Source organism: Pan paniscus, chromosome 8 (genome assembly GCF_029289425.2).
Source record: "Pan paniscus chromosome 8, NHGRI_mPanPan1-v2.0_pri, whole genome shotgun sequence".
NCBI classification, from domain to species: Eukaryota; Metazoa; Chordata; class Mammalia; order Primates; family Hominidae; genus Pan; species Pan paniscus.
The window spans coordinates 81668119-81691511 of record NC_073257.2 but is presented as its reverse complement, the minus strand read 5'-3'; the positions used below and the strand labels follow the sequence as shown (position 1 = coordinate 81691511).

At 43.6% G+C, this 23393-nt stretch overlaps 1 pseudogene; it reads left to right on the top strand.

Moving 5' to 3' along the window:
* Positions 1–376: 376 nt before the first annotated feature.
* LOC129393218 (transmembrane protein 256-like) lies at positions 377–23393 on the top strand (annotated as a pseudogene).

Sequence of the window (23393 nt, the reverse complement as noted above, 5' to 3'; positions counted from 1 at the left end):
CCACACTTTATCTCAGCAAATAGACAGTGGACGAATTTGATTTTAAGTGCATCCCTCCAAATGTCCTTTGGGCATTGGGCACATGGATGGGGTCAGGAAGGGGAGGAAGGAGACTTTTCACCATGAGGAAGTTCCAAGATATTAGGGGTACTTGAAAAGCAGACCGAGCTAGACTGCAAAGGGCTGATGCTGGGGCATGAGGAAGGATGTCTTACCCTGCTTTGGAATCACTGTATGTGGTGGAGACCAAATCAGAAACCATCTTGGCACTACCCATACTTAGCTTGAACCACAGACGAATGCATTCTTCTGGCTCTCGGGGTTTCTAGTATTCAGACATCTTCCAGAGTCCTTCCTCATGGCCTTCTAGGCAAAGCAAAGAAATAGGGTGACATGGGATGGAAAGGCAGTGATGTGTATCTCCAACCATGAAAGACTTCCCCTAAAGGGAATTATCTTGCTCAAAATTGCACAGGTGATAGTGGCCAAGACTTTCAAACCCAGGTCTGTCTCATTCCAAAGCCTGTGTATCTTAATTGTTAGATTTACTGCTCGATATGGCTTGGCTGTGTCTCCATCCAAATCTCATCTTGAATTATAGTTCCCATAATCCTCACATGACATAGGAGGGACCCAGTGGGAGGTAATTGAATCATGAGGGAGGTTATCTCCATGCCGTTCTCGTGATAGTGAGTGAATTCTCATGAGATCTGATGGTTTTATGAGGGGCTCCCGCCCGCCACACCGGCCCCCTTTGCTCATTCTTCTCCTTCCTGCTGCCAGGTGAAAAATGATGTATTTGCTTCCCCTTCCATCATGATTGTAAGTTTCCTGAGGCCTCCCCAGCCCTGCAGAACCATGAGTCAATTAAACCTCTTTCCTTCATAAATTACCCAGTGTCAGATATGTCTTTATTAGCAGCATGAGAACAAACTAATACAGTAAATTGGTACCAGGAGTGACGTACTAGTATAAATATACCCCAAAATGTGGACGTAACTTTGGAACTAGGTAACAGGCAGAGGTTGGAACAGTCTGGAAGGCTCAGAAGAAGATAGAGAAATGTGGGAAAGTTTGGAACTTCCTAGAGACCTGTTGAATGGCTTTGACCAAAATGCTGATAGTGATGTGGACAATGAAGTTCAGGCTGAGGTGGTCTCAGATGGAGATGAGGAACTTGTTGGAAACTGGAGTAAAGGCCACCCTTGCTATGCAAAGAGACTGGTGGCATTTTCCCCCTGCCCTAGAGATCTGTGGAAATTTGAATATGAGAGAGATAATTTAGGGTATCTGGCAGAAGAAATTTCTAAGTACCAAAGCGTTCAAGAGGAAGCAGAGCATAAAAGTTTAGAAAATTTGCACCCTGGCAATGCGATAGAAAAGAAAAACTCATTTCTTAGGGGGAAATTCAAGCCCATTGCAGAAATTTGGATAAGTAACGAGGAACCGAATGTTAATCACCAAGACAATGGGGAAAATGTCTCCAGGGAATGTCTGAGAACTTCACAGCAGCCCCTCCCATCAGAGGCCCAGGGGCTTAGGAGGGAAAAATGGTTTGGGGGACCAGTGCATCCCAGTTGCTTCAGTTCCAGTTGTGGCTAAAAGGGGCCAATGTATAGCTTAGGCCATTGCTTCAGAAGATGCAAGCCCCAAGCTTTGGCAGCTTACAGGTGTTGAACCTGCAGCTGCACAGAAGTCAAGAATTGAGGTTTGAGAACCTCTGCCTAAATTTCAGACAATGTATGGAAACGCCTGGATGTCCAGGCAAAAGTCTGCTGCAGGGGCAGAGCCCTCAGGGAGAACCTCTGCTAGGACACTGAGGAAGGGAAATGTGGGGATGGAGCCCACTGCTGCACAGAGTCCCCACCAAGGCACTGCCTGGTGGAGCTGTGAGAAGAGGGCCATCATCCTCCACAGGGGTGGAGCTGCCCAAGTCTATGGGATTTCGGACTTGCATGTAGTTCCTTTGTTTTGGCCAATTTCTCCCATTTGGAATGAGTGTATTTACCAAATGCCTGTACTGCTGTTGTATGTAGGAAGTAACTACTTGCTTAAAGTTCCAAAATGATCTCCTTTGACTCCATGTCTCACATCCAGGTCATGCTGATGCAAGAGGTGGGCTCCTCCTGGCCTCTCTTGGTCTGCCCTCCACCCCTAACTTACCCTCCTCCCACTGAACCCCCCAAACACTTCCTGTATATTCTCTCCAGTATGAACTGCCCCCAGTGATCACTCATGGTCACTGTCTGATTGACATGGCGATGTCCCGATATTTACAAGGACATCAGCCCCTGTATCACAGTGACTCCTTCCCCTCCATCTGCCATCATTCTGGGAAACTTCCACATCCTGAGGAAAATTCACCTGGCACCTCTGTTCCTCAGTCTGGGGATGTTCTCCTTTACTTCATTTCAGCAGCCCACACCCTGGAGGCTGGCACCACCCAGGGCCATCCACTCTGATGTTGCAAATGCTGGAGTCTTCCTGCCAGCTGCAGCCTCCTAGCCCCGCAGCTCTCCTCCTGAACTCAGGACACATCCCCATTGACCTCCCTCACCTTCTCCAAGACCTCGCCCCTCCCTCCTGGTCACACTGCTTTCCCTACAGAGCCCAGACCCCAAGGTCCATTTTCTGAACATCTCTAACCACATGCCCAGATCCCCAGACCCCATCTCAGAGAGCCCACCTTGTGGCAGCTCTGCCCTCCAGCATGCAAGCATGTTGGGGTATATCCTCCATAGAGCAGGCACACAGACTTCACTCTCACCCAGGCCTCCAGCACCACTTAGGGCAGCCAGCTTCCCCTTCAAGAATTGAAAACTTCAGGTGCCACATTCAACCCTCCCACCACATTTTGTCGCTGGGGACCTCACCTCGTAATTCATGGAGAAAAAAATAGAAGCCTTCTGATTGAAATCCCCTCACATTCATGCCCCCTTGTCTACAAGCAGTGGCCAAACGACTATTTCCCAATACCCATCCTCCTCTTTTTCATCTTGGGAGGATTTTAAGCTGTGCATGGGCACCAAAATAAAGACTACATTTGCAGTGGTGCAATCTCAGCTCACTGCAAGCTTTGCCTCCCGAGTTCACACCACTGTCCTGCCTCAGCCTCCTGAGTAGCTGGGACTACAGGTGCCTGCCACCACGCCTGGCTAATTTTTTAAAATTCTTTTTGTAGAGACGGGGTTTCACCATGTTCGCTAGGATGGTCTCGATCTCCTGACCTCATGATCCACCCACCTTGGCACTTTGAGAGGCCGAGGCAGGTGGATCACTTGAGATCAGGAGTTCGAGACCAGCCTGGCCAACATGGTGAAACCCTGTATCTACTAAAAATACAAAAATTAGCCAGGCATCATGGTGCATGCCTGTAATCCCAACTATTCAGGCAGCTATGGCAGCCTGGGTGACAGTGAGACTCTGTCTCAAAAAGAAAAAAAAGACTACATTTTCCAGCATCCCCCTGCAGCAAAGTGTGGCTGAGGGCTAAGCTCTAGCCTATGTGAGATAAGTAAAAGTGATATATGTGTTTCTGGGTTTTTTCCTTAAAAGGAGAGTGTTGTACACTCTTTCCCATCTTCTTGCTAGCTGGAACATGAACATGATGGCTGGAGCAGGAGCAGCTGTATTGGTCTTGAGGTAAATCTGGAGACAGGTTATTCCCCTGGGAGCAACATAATAGAAGGAATCTGAGCTCCTTTCACCGTGGAATCAGCCCCAAACTAATTTCTGGAGACTTCTTCAGCATGAGAGAGACACTCTCTGGTTTGAGCCCTGTTCCTTTTCCTTTGAATTTTCTATTCCTTAATCCTGCAGGAGCTGGGCCTTCTTCTTCTTCTTCTTCTTCTTTTTTTTTTGTTACATGAATGAGTTCTTTAGTGGTAGTTTCTGAGATTTTGGTGTAGCCATGACCTGAGCAGTGTACACCATACCCAGTGTGTAGTCTTTTATCCCTCACTCCCCTCCCACCCTTTCCCTCAAGTCTCCGAAGTCCATTATATCATTCTTATGCCTTTGTGTCCTCATAGCTTATCTCCCACCTATACATGAGAACATACAATATTTGGTTTTCCATTCCATCTCAGAGGCCTTCAAGCCCCCAGGCCTGGCACCTACTCTATCAACTGCTGCCTGTCTCCAAAAGACTGTCCTTGCTAATGTCACCAAGGACCTCTATGAGCCAAATTTAGGACTTTTCAGCCTTCATTTGACTCCCAGTCCCTTCAATATTGGAGGCTGTTGACTACCCCCTTCATTTGGAATCTCTCTGTCCCTTCTTTCATGTCCTCACACTCTCTCTGACTAGTCCTCCCTCAAGCTTCTCACAAGGAATGGCTTCCCTTTTCTTCATACTGCACACTACTGCAGGGTAAGTTAATCTAGCTCTTTGCAGGGAGCTGTGGACACAGCTTGGACACACAGGCTGGGGCGTCTACACGTGCATGCAAGCTCTCAACACACAGGAAGGAACTGGAGGTGGGAAAATAACTCTCAGGCTGGTCATGATCTCTCAAACCAGAATTCCTTTCATGCCAGCTGCCTATGGAGCCTCTAGTCAGTCATTGTGATGGTCATGAGTGACCTCACTGAGTGCTGACTGTGAGCCAGGCTGAGTGATGCACTTTACGTGGATTATCACCCTCTGTGGAGTCCCACACTCCTGTGACTCAGGTGCTGTTACTTCCCTTCAAGGCATCAAGAAGTTAAGGGACTACCCAAGGCCACTGTAGCTAGTAAGTGGGGAAGGTGGGATTCACACCCAGGAGTCTTGCTCCAGAGCCTGGGCCTAAAACCACTCAATATCTTCAAACAAACCTCCTGCTCCTCTGTCAGCCCTTTGTATATCAGAGGTGCCATTATTCATGCCCTCAGAAAAGCCAGGGTCCTGGGAGGAGGGGTCCTCACCTCTCAGACAGGGTCATCACCTCTTACCTCTTTCTCCAACCCACATTCAGCCATCACTAAACCAGGCAAAACCCCATATCAGTAACTTTCAAATCCATTCCTGTTAGGGAATGAATGTTTGTGTCCCCCCTCCATTCCTGTGTTGAAGCTCTAACACTCACTGTGATGGTATTTGGTGATGGGGCCTTTGGAAGGTGATTAGGTTTAGATGAGGTCATGAAGCTGGGGTCCTCACAATGGGATTAGTGCCCTTATAAGAAGAGACTCCAGGGCTTCCTCTCTACCACATGAGGACAGAGTGAGAAGACGGCTGTCTGCAACTGCCCTAAGGGCCGTCACAAGAACTCAACCATGCAGGTCTTGATCTCAGACTTCCAGCCTCCAGAACTGTGAGAAATAAACGTCTGTTGCTTAAGGCCCCCAGCCTATGGTATTTTGTTATAGCAGCCTGAACTAAGACAATGCCCAGTCCCCACCCTCAGGATCCACACCACCACTTCCTCAGTTTGGGCCTCCATCAGATCATGCCAGGACTCTTTCCAGAGCTTCCTGTTAGGGACGGAATCACGTTCTTCCCAGAAATTCATATGCTGGTGTCCTGACTTGTCAGAACCTCAGAATGTGTTCTTATTTGGAAATAGGGTCATTGCAGATGTAATGAATTAGGATGACGTCATAGTGGAGCAGGATAGGCCTCTAATCCAAGATGACTGCTGTCCTTATAAAAAGGGGAAATGCCATGTGAAGATTACGGATTTCTGCTGCTACAAGCCAAGTAACTACTAGAAGCCAGGAGAGAGGGCTGGAGCAAGGGAGCCTGGCCCTGACGACACCTTGATCTCAGACTTCGGGCTTCCACAATTGTGAGATGATCAGTTTCTGTTGTTCTAAGCCACCCAGTTTTCAGCACAGATGGTACCTGACTTACGATATTTCACTTAATGATTTTTCAACTTTACGATGTTGCAAAAGCAATGCGCATTCAGTAGAAATCAGACTTCAGATATTATATTTTGATCTTTTCCCAGGCCAGCCATATGCAGTGCCATACTCTTTCACGGTGCTGCAGCCCAGCTCCCAGTCAGCCACATGGTCATGAGGGTGAACAGTTGTTGCCCTGCAGCCTGGTCCTGACTTTATTATAATTCTTAAAACCCACTGTTATGGATTGAATTCCCAACTACGCCACCCCCAACAAATTAATATGTTGAAACCCTAATCCCTAATGTGACTGTATTTGGAGACAGGGCCTTTAAGGGGTAATTAGGGTTAAATGAGGTCATAAGGGTGGGGCCCTAATGGAATAGGACTGGTGTGCTTTTTTTTTTTTTTTCAAGATGTAGTTTCACTCTTCTTGCCCAGGCTGGAGTGCAGTGGCATGATCTTGGCTCACTGCAACTTCTGCCTCCTGGATTCAAGTGATTCTCGTGCCTCAGCCTCCCGAATAGCTGGGATTACAGGAGTGTGCCACCACTCCCGGCTAATTTTGTATTTTTAGTAGAGACGGGGTTTCACCGTGTTGGTCAGGCTGGTCTCAAACTCCTGACCTCAAGTGATCCACCTGCCTCGTCCTCTCAATGTGTTGGGATTACAGGCACGAGCCACCATGCCCAACCAGGACTGGTGTTCTTATAAGAAGAGAGAGACATCAGGAACGGGTGTGTACAGAGAAAAGGACACCGCAAGATGGTGGCCATTTGCAAGCCAAGGAGAGAGACCTCAGGAGAAACCAACCCGCCAGCACCTTGATCTTAGACTTCCAGTCTCCAAAATTGGGAGAAAATAAACGTTTGTTGTTTAAGACCCCAATCTGATATTTTGTAATGGCAGCCCTAGCAGACGAATACACCCACTGTACCATCTCTTTACCCCAGTAGACTATGAAACCCTTGGGGACAGGCACCATTTCTTCATCCCTCTGTATTTCAATGCCTAGCATAGTGTCTGGTACCTGGAAGATGGCCAAAAAATACTATCTGAAGGAATGGTCAATGAGCATGTGTGACTCTTACATGACAATATAATGCTGGTCAAATGCTGGATCAGAACCTTGAGGTGGCTCCCATGGAGTCATTAACATGCTCTAATTCACTAATTGAGGTAGCAATTGATCTGGGGCTGGAGTCAGGAAGGGATAGGTTACAGTGAAGTGTCAAATAGAACCTGTTCACCGAGTTCCCTTGGCCCAGTGCTTGATAACAGGATGTCAAACATTTTTATTCCCAAAAAGGTGGCTTCCTCAATCTTGTACATGAATTGGTGGCAGTGGGATGAACTAAGCGACCTCCGGCCTTCCCTCCTACTAAGTAAGTTCAGGTTCGAAGATGCTCCATCCCTGCCATTTCTGAACTCCTTTGGGTCTGGGTTTTAGGAAAAGGCACAGGATTTGCCCCCACAACCCCTGGGACAGTGGGAGAGAGTTGGGAAAAAATCTCTGCAGCTCTTCCTTGAGATGGGGGATGGACAGCAAGCAGGCTCTCTATCCCCCAAAGCCACACATCCTCCAAGTCTCACTCTGGACTGGGTTCACATCACTCTACAGAGGATTTATTGAGCATCTCCTGAATGTAAGGGCATGTGTCAGATGAGAGTGAGGGCCAGGATGCATAGAAATAAATGGAACCATAGCCTCAGGGAGCTGGGTGTGGGTGCCAGGGGCAGAAAGCTGGCCCTAGACACTGAAGGTGAAAGCTTTCAATCACACCAGATATTCTATTTCATAGCTAGAATGACTTTATAAGGTGTTTATTATTTGGTTACTCCATGGTACTGTTCATATAAGAGAAGTGGCATAAATGCTTGATTCTTTCCCTTTAATTACCAGGATCTAAGACAACGCATTGCTTCTCTGTCACCCTCCAAAAAAGACAAATTGGTTTGTGGGTTTTATTTTTTTAGTATTATTATTAACTCATGGGTTAAGTATTTGATAGATTTCAGTCCATTATAATTATTATCCTCATTGAAGCTCACATTGTCCCATTTTGGCTACTGGGAGCCTCTTCAAGTTGACTCCTGGGTCCTTTTGACATAACCTTTGTGGCTTAAGAAGTTCCTCTCTGTCTGGTACGATAAGATATTCCAGATTCCTCTCACAATATTTCTCTAAAAGCCTGGTTTATTTTTCATAGGAAAGGGTATTTCAGTGCTATAATCTTGGTCCTAGGAATGCTCACTGCATTTGGGTGGTCATTATGCCCAGATGTTTTTGGTCAACAGAACTAGAAAATAGAAATAAAATATGTAAATATTTTAAGATTAAATACCTCAACAGTTCAAACGGGGTTTTCCAATTCAAATTCAATATTAGAATTTGGGGTTTTGTTGTTTTTTGAGACAGAATCTCACCCTGTCACCCAACCTGGAATGCACTGGCATGAACACAGCTCACTGCAGCCTCGACCTCCTGGGCCCAAGCAATCCTCTAACACTCAGCCTCCCGAGTAGCTAGGACCAGAGGTGTGCACCACCATACCCTGCTTTTTTTTTTTTTTTTTTTTAAGATACAGCGTCTCACTCTGTTGCCCAGGCTGGTCTCAAACTCCGGGCCTCAGACAATCCTCCCACCTCAGCCTCCCAAGGTGCAGGGATTACAGACATGAGCCACTACACCTGGCCCAATATTATATTATAGAGTTTTTATTTAACATCTACTATATTACATCTGTATCTTCTTTCTTCCATGCCAAGAATTCTGGTTATCAATACACAGAGGATCAACTGATTAGAAATCTCATAAACACTCATTTGCTTTTTTCCACATTGTACACACAACAGTATCAGAATAGTCATACTAATACTATCACCACCAATATGATTATTGAAAATGTTTTAAAATATTTTTGATAAGCTCTTTCATTCTCCTTGTGCCCCCATTATTTTGGGGGATTGTACCATAATTACACAATCAGATCATATAACCATTACATTCTACAAGTATCTATATGTTAACATTCACCACCAGTCTTTACGCTGGTGTCTCTCTATTCTTTCTGGTTGTCTGAAGCTCCTCTAGTAGATTCCACAGGAAGGGGCAATGGAAACAATGTTCCCTGAGTTCCCACATGTTGGTAACAGTTTGTCTCTGCTTTTGTACTTAAAAGTCACCTTTGCTGGATATAAAATCCTTGGTTTACACTTTCTTTCATTGAAGATCTTAAATATGTTACTCCATTTTCTTCTGGCATGAAGTATTACTGCCTAAAAGTATGATAATAATCCAATTTTCTTTCACTTCTAACTTAAGGAGTTTTTTGCCTAGATGACCAGAGAATTTTTATTTTTCTTCAAAGCCTAGTAATTTTCCTAGAGTATTGTGTGGAAAACACAAACTGTTTTTCCTCTGCTCTCATGCCACATCTAATAAAGAATACATCTATGACCAAATGTCTGTGGGTTTTTCCAGAACACCAAACAAGCAATCAATTCTGCAGCAGACGCCATCTGGGTGTCCACTAATTCAATTCTGACACTATCTACCTTGATACAGCATCAGATAACACAGGTTGAGCACTCAGTACGCAAAGACTGCTCCCCACTTTTGATGCCAATCACAAGCCCTAGGTTGTTTTACCTGTGCTTCTGACCAACTGACTATAAATTGGGGTTCCCATGAACCCGTCCTTGGGTTTGATTAATTTTCTTTTTTCTATATTTTTTCTTTTTCCATAAGTTATTGGGGTATGGATGGTGTTTGGTTGCATGAGTAAGTTATTTAGTGGGGATTTGTGAGATTTTGGTGCACCCATCATCCCAGCAGTATACACTGCACCCTATTTGTAATCTTTTATTCCTTGCCCACTCTCCCCCTTCCCCCCAAGCCGCCAAAGTCCATTGTATCATTCTTATGCCTTTGTGTCCTCATAGCTTGGCTCCCACATGTCAGTGAGAACAAACGATGTTTGGGTTTCCATTCCTGAGTTACTTCACTTAGAATAATAGTCTCCAATCTCATCTAGGTTGCTGTGAATGCCATTAATTCATTCCTTTTTATGGCTTAGTATTCCGTCTTATACATATATATATATATATATATATATATATATATATATATACATATATATATAATCTCACAGTTTCTTTATCCACTCATTGATTGATGGGCATTTGAGTTGGTTCCATGATTTTGCAATTGCAAATTGTGCTGCTATAAACATGCATCTGCAAGTATCTTTTTCATATAATGACTTCTTTTCCTCCAGTAGTGGGATTGCTGGATCAAATGGTAGTGCTACTTTTAGTTCTTTAAGGACTCCCCACACTGTTTTCCATAGTGGTTGTACTAGTTTACATTCCCACCAGCAGTGGAGAAGTGTTCCCTGATCACCACATTCACACCAGCATCTACTGTTTTTTGATTTTTTGATTATGACCATTCTTGCAGGACTAAGGTGGTAACACATTGCAATTTGATTTGCTTTTCCCTGATTGTTGGTGATGCTGAGCATTTTTTCATATGTTTGTTGGGCATTTGTATACCTTCTTTTGAGAATTTATTCATGTTCTTAGGCCACTTTTTGATGGGATTGTTTGCTTTTTTCTTGATGATTTGTTTGAGTTCATTGTAGATTCTGGATATTAGTCCTTTGTCAGATGTATAGATTGTGAAGATTTTCTCCCACTCTGTGGGTTGTCTGTTGTTCCTTTGCTGTGCAAAGGCTCTTTAGTTTAATTAAGTCCTAGCAATTTATCTTTGTTTTTATTGCATTTGCTTTTGGGTTCTTGGTCATGAAATCCTCGCCTAAGCCAATGTCTATAAGGGTTTGTCCGATGTTATCTTCTAGAATTTTTATAGTTTCAAGTCTTAGATTTAAATCCTTAATCCATCTTGAGTTGATTTTTGTATAAGGTGAGAGATGAAGATCGAGTTTCATTCTCCTACATGCGGCTTGCCAATTATCCTAGCACAATTCATTGAAAAGGGTGTCCTTTCCCCAGGTTATGTTTTTGTTTGCTTTGTTGAAGATCAGTTGGCTGTAAGTATCTGGGTTTATTTCTGGGTTCTCTATTCTGTTCCATTGGCCTATGTGCCTATTTTTATACCAGCACCATGCTGTTTTGGTGACTACAGCCTTATAGTATAGTTTGAAATCAGGTAGTGTGATGCCTCCAGATATGTTCTTTTTGCTTAGTCTTGCTTTGGCTATGTGGGCTCTTTTTTGGTTCCATATTCTAAAACAATTTTTTTAACTGTGAAGAATGATGGTGGTATTTTTAGGGGAATTGCGTTGAATTTGTAGATTGCTTTTGGCAGTATGGTCATTTTCACAATATTAATTCTGCCCATCCATGAGCATGGGATGTGTTTCCACCTGTTTGTGTCATCTATGATTTCCTTCAGCAGTGTTTTTTAGCTTTCCTTGTAGAGGTCTTTCACCTCCTTTGTTAATATTCCAAAGTTTTTTTTTTTGTTTTTTTGTTTTGTTTTGTTTGTTTGTTTGTTTTGCAGCTATGTAAAAGGGGTTGAGTTCTTCATTTGTCATAGGTGGCTTTTGTTACATTGAGGGAAGTCCCTTGTATGCCAGTTTTGCTGAGTTTTAATTGTAAAGTGATGCTGGATTTTGTTGAATGTTTTTTCTGCATCTATTGAGATAATTGTGTGATTTTTGTTTTTAATTCTGTTTATGTGCTATACCACATTTATTGACCTTTTGTGCAGGTATATCTTTCTGGCATGCTTTTTTTGTTTGTAGTAATATTATTCTCCCCCTTATTCTCTTTTTTCTTACAATACTTTGGGGTTGTTTGTTTGTTTGCTTTTTGAGACAGTCTCACTGTGTCACCCAGGCTGGAGTGCAGTGGCACAATCATGTCTCACCACAGACTTGACCTCCCAGACTCAGTTGATCCTCCCACCTCAGCCTCCTGAGTAGCTGGGACTACAGGCACCCACCACCATGCACAGATAGTTTTTGTGTTTTTAGTAGAGATGGGATTTTGCCATGTTGCCCAGGCTGGTCTCAAACTGCTGTGCTCAAGAGATCCACTTGCCTCGGCCTCCCAAAGTGCTGGGATTACAGGCATAAGCCACCACACCCAGCCTATAATACTTTTGAATAAGATTTGACCTCAGTATTTCTTATTTATTTTTATGTGAAATTAGTTTTCCTGAACTTTTAGAAAAAGCAATAGTCAAGGTATTTTCTATGACTACATCAGTCTCTTCTGTTGTGTCTACATAGTGTTAAAAATATAGTGGCTTGCTTGCTTAGATTTCCTAGTTCTGTTTCCCTTGCTCCATTTTTACCTAGATCAGCATTTTACTTCATCTTTATTTTTCCTGTTCCGAGCAGTTTTTATTCCAATCCCAGCCTTAATCCTGTCTAGTTATAATCTTCGTGTTCCTATGTTAGAGTTGTTATAAGAGATCACTTTGGAATTTTATAAGTAGTATTTTTAGCATTTATTGACAGAATATGTGATCTTTGTCTTTAAAGTATCCTTCATTTATGTTGACAGATTTCCTACTTTTAAACTGTGTGCACTGAGAATGTTTGCATATATATAGAGAGAGAGAGATAGAGAGAGAGAGAGAGAGTCTCACTCTGTCACCTAGGCTGGGCACTGCAACCTCTGCCTCCCAGGCTCAAGAGATTTTCATTTTCAGCCTCAGCCTCCCAAATAGCTGGGATTACAGGCACGCACCACCACCCCTGGCTAATTTTCATATTTTTAGTAGAGATGGGGTCTCACTATGTTGGCCAGGCTGGTCTCGAACTCCTGACCTCAAATGATCCACCTGCCTCCAACTCCCGAAGTGCTGGGATTACAGGCGTGAGCCACCACACCCAGCCACATCTATATTCTTAAGTGAAATTGGTCTATAATTTTTTAGGCCATTTTACGGACTTTAGGTCTATAATGTTTTGGGAACTTACTCATCAGATTTTGTTATTAAGGTCATGTTTGCTTTATAAAGTGGCTAGCAATGTTTTTCAACCATCTGGAATAATTAGAATAACAAAGTTTCCATTTTGTTAAAATCTGATAAGGACTCAACAGTTCTTCTATCTCCTGGGCCCACACTAGACTACAGTTCTCAGCTTTGCTTGTTGTTAGGGTACCATGTGACTGAGTTCTGGCTAAGGGAACAGGGCAGAAGCAGCTCCTTTCCAGACCTGGGGCATAGGAACCTTCAATTTTCCATCCTCTTTGCATCTTCTTTTGCAATGACCTTGGAACCATCTGTTAAAGATAGTAGATATCCATCAACCAATGAGTGGATAAAGAAAATGTGAGATACCTATATATAAACACACACACACCATGGAATATTACTCTGCCATAAAAAAGAATGAAATAATGGCATTTGCAGCAACCTGGATGGAGCTTGAGACCATTATTCTAAGTGAAATAACTCAGGAAAGGAAAACCAAATGTCATGTGTTCTCACTTATAAGTGGGAGCTAAGCTATGAGGATGCAAAGGCATAAGAATGATAATGGACTTTGGGGACTTGCGGGGGAAGGGTGGGGGGGGTGAGGAATAAAAGACTACACATTGGGTACAGTGTACACTGTTTGTATGATGGATGCACCAAAATCTGAGAAATCACTAAAGAATTAATCCATGTAACCAAAAACCACCTGTTCCCCAAAAATGATTGAAATAAAGTAAACTAATAAAAAAATAAATACAGTAGACACATAAGATGGGAGTAACATGGAATCTTGAAATACCATTGGGAGATTGTCACCTAACAATGAGAAACATTGTTTTGGTCTTTATGTGAGTAGAAGGTAAACTTCCATTGTGCTAAGCCCCTGAGATATAAGGAGGGAAGTTACAGAAGTTAATATTACCTTATTAATCGTATAGAGAACTGTAAAATCATCCAGAGTTGATACATTTCTAAGTCATGGATTTTCTAACAGTTTAATTGAGATATAATTCATATGCCATACAATTCACCTATTTAAAATGTACTGCACAATTGATGGCAGTGGGCACTTCAGATGGCTGGGCCAGCTGCTATCACACTTGCTGCAGCGGGGATGAGCCATGGGGTTGCACCTCCATGGAGCCAGTGGGAGCCAAAAACAAGTGGGGGCCCTGCTCCTTCTGAGTTGTGGTGGGAATTCTCCAGGTGCCACTGCAGCCACTCAAACTGTAGCTGCAGACTCAGGCATCACTGTACTCTTGGGAACCCGGGAAGGACTCACTTCCCTTGCAGGCTCAGAAGTGCCTGCTCCCACTGCTTCTCCCTGCTGTTGGCACCCACTCCAATCTTGGAGAAAATCTGGCAGAGCCGGGGCACCATGAACAGCAGACAAATTCCTGGGCAGAAGGGGGCGGATTCCCAGTGAGGCCCCACCTTCAGGCCAGGGAGGGTCTGAAAGCTGGGGGCTGGGTTGCCGGTCCCACGGACTGGAGTGGGAACTTGTGGTGCCTTTTCTAGGCCCGCCTATGGCTGCCCATGGGCCAATCAGCATATACTTCCTCCCCTCTGAGGCCCATAAAAGCCCCAGGCTTAGCCAGAGCTGAGCATGAGATGGGGCAACCAGCTGCAAAGAGGGGCAATCTACTCCAGGGTCTCCTCTCTGCTAGCAGCTCAGCATTCTCATCAGGGCACCCTCATCAGGATACCCTGGCTGCGGAAAGCAGCTATCTTCTGTGGGGCTTCTGTGAGCTGTTCCATTGCTCAATAAAGCTCCTCTTCACCTTGCTCATCCTCCACTTGTCTGCATATCTCATTCTTCCCGGTCACAGGACAAGAACTTGAGACCCACTGAATGGTGGGGCTAAAAGAGCTGTAACCAATAGGGCTGAAACTGTAACACCAATAGGGCAGGCCCCTTGCCTGCCATGTTGTGGGTGAAGAGGAGAGAAGAGCTGCCACCCTAAAAGAGCTGTAACACCAACAGGGTTGAAACTGTAACACCAACAGGGTGGGCCCCTTGCCCACCATGTTGTGGGCGAAGAGGAGAGAAGAGCTGCTGCCCTTTAGGGAGCCCAGACCTGGGAGCTCCCCAGCCAGAGCTGGGTATCCCTCTTTGGGGTCCTGCAGTGCCTAGCGTCTCCAGGTTTCCAGGTGACACTGCATTCCCCAATGCCAGCCAGGGAAGCTGCTTGCAGTGCGCCTGCCCCAGCCGCAGCGTCACAGAAAGACGGCACCTGAAGCTGCCTGCCGCGCGGCAGCAGCCAGTGTCCAACTGTGCACAGTGACCAGACTCCACGCTCGCTCACATACTCCTCGCCGCTCCACACCTGATTTGCCCTTGGCAGGCATGGGATCCAGGCGGATAGCATGAGTGCAGTGGGCCAGGCCAAGTGAGCCCGAGCAAAACTTGGGCAAAAGCACCACTGGCCACAGAGGTTTCCAGCCAGAAAAGTGACACCCCAAAGATCCCACAACACAATGGTTTTTAGTATATTCAGATATATATAACCATCATCAAAGTAAATTAAAACATTTTCATCACCTCAAAAAGCAGCTCCATATCCTTTAGCTGTCACCCCCCAACTTTCCTATCCCCACCCACAGTCCCAAGCAATCATGAATCTACCTTCTGTCTCCATAAACTCTTATGCTACACATTTCATATGAATCTAAACACATAGTTCTGTGGTCTTTTGCAATTGGCTTATTTCATTTAGCATAATGTTCTAAAGCAAGCTTGTCTGACCCATGGCTAAAAGGTTGCACGTGGCCCAGGATGGCTTTAAATGTGGCCCAACACATATTCCTAAACTTTCTTAAATTTTTTTTTTTTTTGAGATGGAATTTTGCTCTCGTTACCCAGGCTAGAGTCCAATGGTGTGATCTCGGCTCACTGCAATCTCTGCCTCCTGGGTTCAAGTGATTCTCCTGCCTCAGCCTCCCGAGTAGCTAGGATTACAGGTATGCGCCACCATGCCCAGCTAATTTTGTATATTTAGTAGAGACAGGATTTCTCCGTGTTGGTTAGGCTGGTCTCGAACTCCTGATCTCAGGTGATCTGCCTGTCTCAGCCTCCCAAAGTGCTGGGATTACAGGCGTGAGCCACCGTGCCCGGCCAACTTTCTTAAATTTTTTAGCTCATCAGCTATCACTAATGTTAGTGTATTTTATGTGTGGCCCAAGACAATTCTTCTTCCAATGTGGCCCAGGGAAGCCAAAAGTTTGGACACCCCTATTTTAAAGGTTCATCCAGTGCTGTAGTATGTATTAGAATTTCAGTACCTTTTATGGCCAAATAACATTCCACTGTATGGACATAACACAACTTATTTATCCATTTGTTCATTGATGAACATTTGGGTTGTTTCTGGTTTTTGACCACCATGAATAATGTTGCCATAAACATTTGTGTACAAATTTTTCTGTGAACATATGTTTTCATTTCTCTTAGGCATATACCTAGGAATAAAATTGCTGTGTCATATGGAAACTCTATATTTAATCATTTGAGTAACTGCCAGACTGTTTTTCAGAGTGGCTGCACTATTTTACATTCCCAACTGCAATGTATAAAGGTTCCAATTTCTCCATATTCTCACCAATGCTTGCTATAATCTGGCTTTTTTTTTTTTTTTTTTTTGAGACAGGGTCTCACTCTGTCACCCAGGTGGTACAGTGGTGTAATCATGGCTCATAGCAGCCTCAACCTCCCAGTTTCCAACAATCCTCCCATCTCAGTCTTCTGAGTAGCTGGGACTACAGGCATGCACCACCACACTGGGCTAACTTTTATTTTTGTAGAGACAGGGTCTCACTATATTGCCTTGCTGGTCTCGAATTCCTGGGCACAGGCCATTTGCCCACCTCAGCCTCCAGAAGTGCTGGGATTACAGGCATGAGCCATAGTGCCCAGCTATCTGGCTTTTTCATTCTAGCCATCCTAGTGGATGTGAAGTAGCATTTCATCGTAGTTTTAATTTGCATTTCTCTGATGATGTTGACAATTTGGCGATTTGTTTATCTTCCTTGGGGAAATATCTTTTCAGGTTCTTTGCCCAATTTTTAATTGAGTTGTCTTTTTATTATTGAGTTGTACTGAGTCATAGACTTTTAATCACATTTTAATCTTGCATATGGTTACAGACCTATTTGAGATATTTTTAAAATTAGTTTTGATAACATAATCTTCTAGAAAATGATTCACTCCTCTAGTTTTTTCAAATCTACTGCCATAGAGTTGCACATTATACTCACCTATAATTCTTTTCATCTCTTCAATATCTGTGGTTATATCATATCTCTTCTTCCTAATATTGTATATTTTAGCTTCTTTTCTACTCTCTCAATCTTATCCGGGCTTGTTTGGGGGTGAACTCTTTATCTTTTATAGAAGATAAAGTTTGGTTTTATTAAATTTTTTCACCAATTTTTCTTTTCTATTTATTTCAATATTTATCTTTTAGAAATTCCCTATAGTGTCTTGTCTATTTTATTCCTTTTATTATTATTCTTTTCTTCAGATACATCAGATAGAAGCTTAATATTGTTCATCAGTGTTAATCATCAGCGTTTCTTTATCTTAGGTTGAATAGTTTTTTTTTTTTTTTTGAGACAGAGTCTTGCTCTGTCTCCCAGGCTGGAGTGCGGTGGTGCGATCTCAGCTCACTGCAGCCTCTGCCTCCCAGGTTCCAGCAATTCTCCTGCCTCAGCCTTCTGGGTAGCTGGGATTACAGGTGCACACCACCATGCCTGGCTAATTTTTATATTTTTAGTAGAGACGGGGTTTCACCATGTTGGCCAGGCTGGTCTCGAACTCCTGACCTCAGGTGATCTGCTGGCCTCAGCCTCCCAAAGTGCTGGGATTACAGGCGTGAGCCACTGTGCCTGGCCAGGTTGAATACTTAATTAACTTTGTTTAAAGTCTTCTTCTTTTTTTTTTTTTTTTTAAGAGATGAGGTTCTTGCTATGTTGCCAAGGCTGATCTTGAAGTCCTGAGCTCAAGCAATCTCTCACCTCAGTTGCACCAAAATACTGGGATTACAGGCATGAGCCTGGTTTAAGTCTTTTATTCTAAATAAAAAAAATCTTTATGTCTATATATTTTCTTTAGTGAAGAGTTTTAAATGCATCCTGTAAGTTTTATATAATTTGTTCTCCTTTTGTTGATAATTTTAAATTTCACATTTTATGAACTCTAAAAATACAGAGGTTATTTAATAGTGTTTATTCATGCCTGTAATCCCAGCACTTTGGGAGGCTGAGGTAGGAGAATCACTTGAGGCCAGGACTTCATGAACAGCCTGGACAACAGAGCTAGGCTTGTCCCTTTTAAAAAAAAAGATGTATATAGGCCGGGCACGGTGGCTCACACCTGTAATCCCAGCACTTTGGGAGGCTGAGGCCGGCGGATTGCCTGAGGTTAGGAGTTCGAGACCAGCCTGGCCAACATAGTGAAACCCTGTCTTTACTAAAAATACAAAAATTAGTGGGGCGTGGTGGCAGGAGCCTGTAATCCCAGGTACTTGGGAGGCTGAGGCAGAAGAATAGCTTGAACCTGGGAGGCAGAGGTTGCTGTGAGTGGAGATTGCACCATTGCACCCCAACCTGGGTGACAAGAGCGAGACTTCGTCTCAAAAAAAAAAAAAAAAAGATGCATATATATATATATATATATATATATATAATCTTGTTATTTTAATTATTCAACCCCAATTTCCTTGTCTATTTTTTTTGTCTACTGAATTGTCGAATTCTGAAATTTATGTTTAGATCACCCACTATGATTGTAGTTTTCCTTTTTTTTTTTTTTCTAGTTTGCAAGTTCTGTTTGTAGCTTTAAAATATGTTATTGTGCTTACTTAACTGCTGCATAGTTCGGCACATGCAGGCTTATGGCTGTTTTGTGTTCTTCACGAAGAAGGAGTTTTTCTAGAAATGGGTATTGGATTTGATCTTTTTGTTTGTTTGTTTTTTGTTTTTGTTTTGAGACAGAGTCTCACTCTGTCACCCAGGCTGGAGTGCAATGGTGCAATCTCAGCTCACTGCAACATCCGCCTCCTGGGTTCAAGCGATTCTCATTCCTCAGCCTCCTGAGTAGCTGGGATTACAGGCGCACCACCATGCCCAGCTAATTTTTGTATTGTTAGTAGAGACGGGTTTCACCATGTTAGCCAGGCTGGTCTTGAACTACTGGCTTCCAGTGATCCACCCACCTCGGCCTCCCAAAGTGTTGGGATTATAGGTGTGAGCCACCATGCCCAGCTGGATTTGATCTATGGATACGCTATAACTAAATCTCCTAATACTGAACCATCAGGACTGAGGGCCACACTGATTTTGTTAATTTGTGTGTAACCTTTATTTTCTACTTATATTCTGAGATAATTCTTTTTTATTCCTGAAACATCATAAAACAGAGATGTTTATGTTAAAATACTTATCAATATATATCTAGTTGTAGATTTCCTTCTTTAAATTTTGTTGAATACAGAGTGAATCTTGATTCTACACATTCACCCCATCCCCTTTCCTTTGACAAGTCTAAAAGTATAGAAAAAGGACCCCAAATAGCCAATCCAATCCTGGCAAAGAGGAATAAAGTTGGAGGGCTGACACTTCCTAATGTCAAAACTTACTACAAAGCTACAGTAATCAAAACCATTTGGTACTGGCCTAAGGACAGACATACAGACCAACTGAATAAAGTACAGAGCCCGGAAATAAAACTTATTTATGGCCAATGAGTTTCCAAAAGGGTGTCAAGGATGTTTGTTCATCCAGCGCCTGACAATCCACAGCCATGGCTGGGCCAGGGGCAGCTTTCCACTGGCGTGGGTGCCTCGTCCAGAGCTGGGGCCCTTGGCTTGGCTTCCTATCGGGTACATGACACCCAATTCCCAGATGCCTCTGGGAAGGAGCTCTTTGACAAGGCCAACAAGTACCACTTCTTACACAGTCTGGCCCTGTTAGGGGTGCCCTCTTGCAGAAAGCCCCTTTGGGCCAGGTTACTGCTAGCCTCCGGAATGACCTTATTCTTCACCAGCTTTTACTACCAGGCTTGGGGTGGAGACCCCAGCATCCAGACTTTGGCCCCTGTGGGAGGGAGCCTGCTACTCTTGGGCTGGCTTGCTTTGGCTCTTTGAGTTCCCTTTTGTTTAATTACTGGGTTTTGGGGGCAATTTTTTGAGAGTTGGAGCAGAAAAAGGATTAAAAGGGAAAGGCAAATAACAAACAAACAAAACAAAATGGTGCCCAGACCATTCAAAGGAAAAAGGACAGTCTTTTAAATAAATGGTGAGAAAACTGGATATCCACATGCAAAGAACAATTACTTTACCCCATATACAAAAATTGGATATACACAAAACTCAAAATGGATCAAAGACCTAAATGTAAGAGCTAAAACTATAAAACTCTTAGAAGAAAACACAGGGGAAAATCTTCCTGACATTGGATTTGGTGATGGTTTCTGGGGTATGACATCAAAAGTACAGGTGACAAAAAAAATAGATAAATTGGACTTCATCAAAATTTAAAACTTTTGTGTATCAAAGGACACTATCAAGCAAATGAAAAGACAACCTGCAGAATGGGAGAAAATATTTGCCAATCATATATCTCAGCGGTCCCCAACCTTTTTGGCACCAGGGACCAGTTTCATGGAAGATAATTTTTCCATGAATGGGGGTTGGATGGAAGGGGATGGTTTCGGAATGAAACAGGCATTAGGGTCTCATAAGGAGCATGCAGCCTAGTTCCCTTGAATGCACAGTTCACAATAGGGTTTGCATTCCTATGAGAATCAAATGCCACCACTGATCTGACAGGAGGCAGAGCTCAGGTGGAAATGCTTGCTCACCCGCTGCTCACCTCCTGCTGTGCAGCCTGGTTCCTAATAGACCATGGACCAGTACCTGTCCGTAGCCTGGGGGTCAGAGACTCCTGATATATCTGATAAGTGATTGATATCTAGAATATATAAAGCACTCCTACAATTAAAAAAAAAAAAGCAATCTGGTTCAAAAATGGATAAAAGACTTAAATTGACCTTCTTTTTTTTTTTTTTTTTTTGAGACAGGGTCTTGCTCTGTTGCCCAGGCTGGAGTGCAGTTGTGGGATCATGCCACTGCGCTCACTGCTCACTGCAGCCTTGACCTCCCCAGGCTCAAGTGATCCTCCTACCTCAGCCTCCCCAGTAGCTGGGATGACAGGCATTGACACCACACCCAGCTAATTTTTTTTGTATTTTTAGTAGAGACAGGGTTTTGCCATTTGTCCAGCTGGTTTCAAACTCCTAGGTTCAAATGATTTGCTCACCTCAGCCTCTCAAAGTGCTGGGATTATAGGTGTGAAGCACCATGCCTGGCCCCAAATTAACTTTTCTTCAAAGAAGATATACAAATGGCCAATAAGCACATGAAAAGATGCTCAACATCACAAGTCCTTAGAGAAATGCAAATCAAAACTAGGACATACCACTTCACACCCATTAGGTTGGCTGTTGTATCAGGGTTCTCTAGAGAAACAGAACCAATGTCATACAGAGAGATATACAATAAAGGAGATCTATTACAGGAATCGGTTAATGTCATTATGGAGGCCAACAAGTCCCCAGTCTGCCATCTGCAAGCTGAAGAACCAGAAAGCTGGTGATGTAATTCAGTCTGAGTCTGAAGGCCTGAGAAGCAGGGAGCTAATGTTGTAAGTCCTGCTCTAAGTCTAAAAGGCCAAGAGATAGGAGCACCGATGTCCAGGTGCAGAAAAAGATGATGTCTCAGCTCAAGCAGGAAAAATGAATTTGCCCTTCCTCTGCTTTTTTTCTTTTATTTTTAATTGTATGTATTTTATCTATTTATTTATTTATTTATTTTTGATACAAAGTCTTGCTGTGTCACCCAGGCCAGAGTGCACTGGTGTGATCTTGGCTCACTGCAACCACGCCTGGCTAATTTTTGTATTTTTAGTAGAGACAGGGTTTCTGGCCATGTTGGCCAGGCTGGTCTCAAACTCCTGACCTCAAGCGATCTGCCCGCCTCAGCCTCCGAAAGTGCTGGGACTACAGGTGTGCACCACCACACCTGGCTAATTTTTGTATTTTTAGTAGAGACAGGGTTTCGCCATGTTGGCCAGGCTGGTCTTCAGCTCCTGACCTCACATGATCTGCCTGCCTCAGCCTCCCAAAGTGCTGGGGTTACAGGCGTGAGCCACCACACCTGGCCTCCTCTGCCTTTTTGTTTTATTCAGGCACTCAAAGAATTGGAGGATACCTGCCCACGCTGGGGAAGGAGATCTTCTTTACTCAGTCTACCAATTCAAATGCTAATCTCTTCTGCAACACACTCAGAAATAATGTTTTACCAGCTATCTGGGCAGCCCTCAGCCCAGTCAGGTTGACACATGAAATTACCTATCACAGCTATTGTCCAAAAAAAAAAAAAAAGGAAAATAACAGGTGTTGGCAAGGGTGTGGAGAGACTGGAATTCTTAGGCATTGTGGGTACAAATGTAAAACAGTGCAACCACTATGGAAAACAGCTCAGCAGTTCTTCAAAAAGCTAAATGTAGAATTACCATATGACCAGCAACTCCACTTCTAGATGTATACTCCCAAAAAGAACCAAAAGCAGAAACTCAAGCAGATATTTGTAAATCAACATTCATGGCAACATTGTTCATAATGGCCAAAATGCAGAAATAACCCAAATGTCCATCAATAGATAAATGGATAAACATAATGTGGTATATGCATACAATGGATTTTTTTGTTTGTTTGTTTGTTTTTGAGACAAGGTCTTGCTCTGTCGCCCAGGCAGGAATGCAATGGTGCAATCTCGGCTCACTACAACCTCCACCTCCCAGGTTCAAGTGATCCTCCCACCTCAGCCTCCCGAGTAGCTAGGACTACAGGCATATGCCACCACGCCTGCTAATTTTTGTATTTTTTGTAGAGATGGGGTCCCCTATGTTGCCCAGGCCAGTCTCAAACTCCTGGACTCAAGCGACCTGCTTCTGCCTCTGAAAGTGCTGAGATTACAGGTGTGAGCCACCAACCCAGCCAGAAATATTCCTCAGCCATAAAAAGTAACGAAATTCTGACACATGCTATAACATGGGTGAATCTTGAAATCACTATGCTAAGTGAAATAAGCCAGGCATAAAAGGACAAATATTGTGTGATTCCATTCTTGTGTGGAGCCTAGAAAAGGCAAATTCATAGAGACAGAAAATAGAATAGAGGTTACAAGGACTGAGGGAGGGGGAAGTGGGGATGTATGGCTGAATGGGTGCAGAGCTTCTGTTTAGGATGAAGAAAACATTCTGGAAATGTATAGGGGCAATGGTTGCACTACATGGTGAATATATTTAATGGCACTGGACTGTACACTTAAAAATGGTTAAAATGGGGCTGGGCACAGTGGCTCATGCCTATAATCCCAGCACTTTGGGAGGCCAAAGCGGGCAGATCACCTGAGTTCGGTACTTCAAGACCAGCCTGGCCAACATGGAGAAACCCCATCTCTACTAAAAATACAAAATTAGCCGGGTGTGGTGGCACACGCCTGTAATCCCAGCTACTCGGGAGGCTGAGGCAGGAGAATTGATTGAA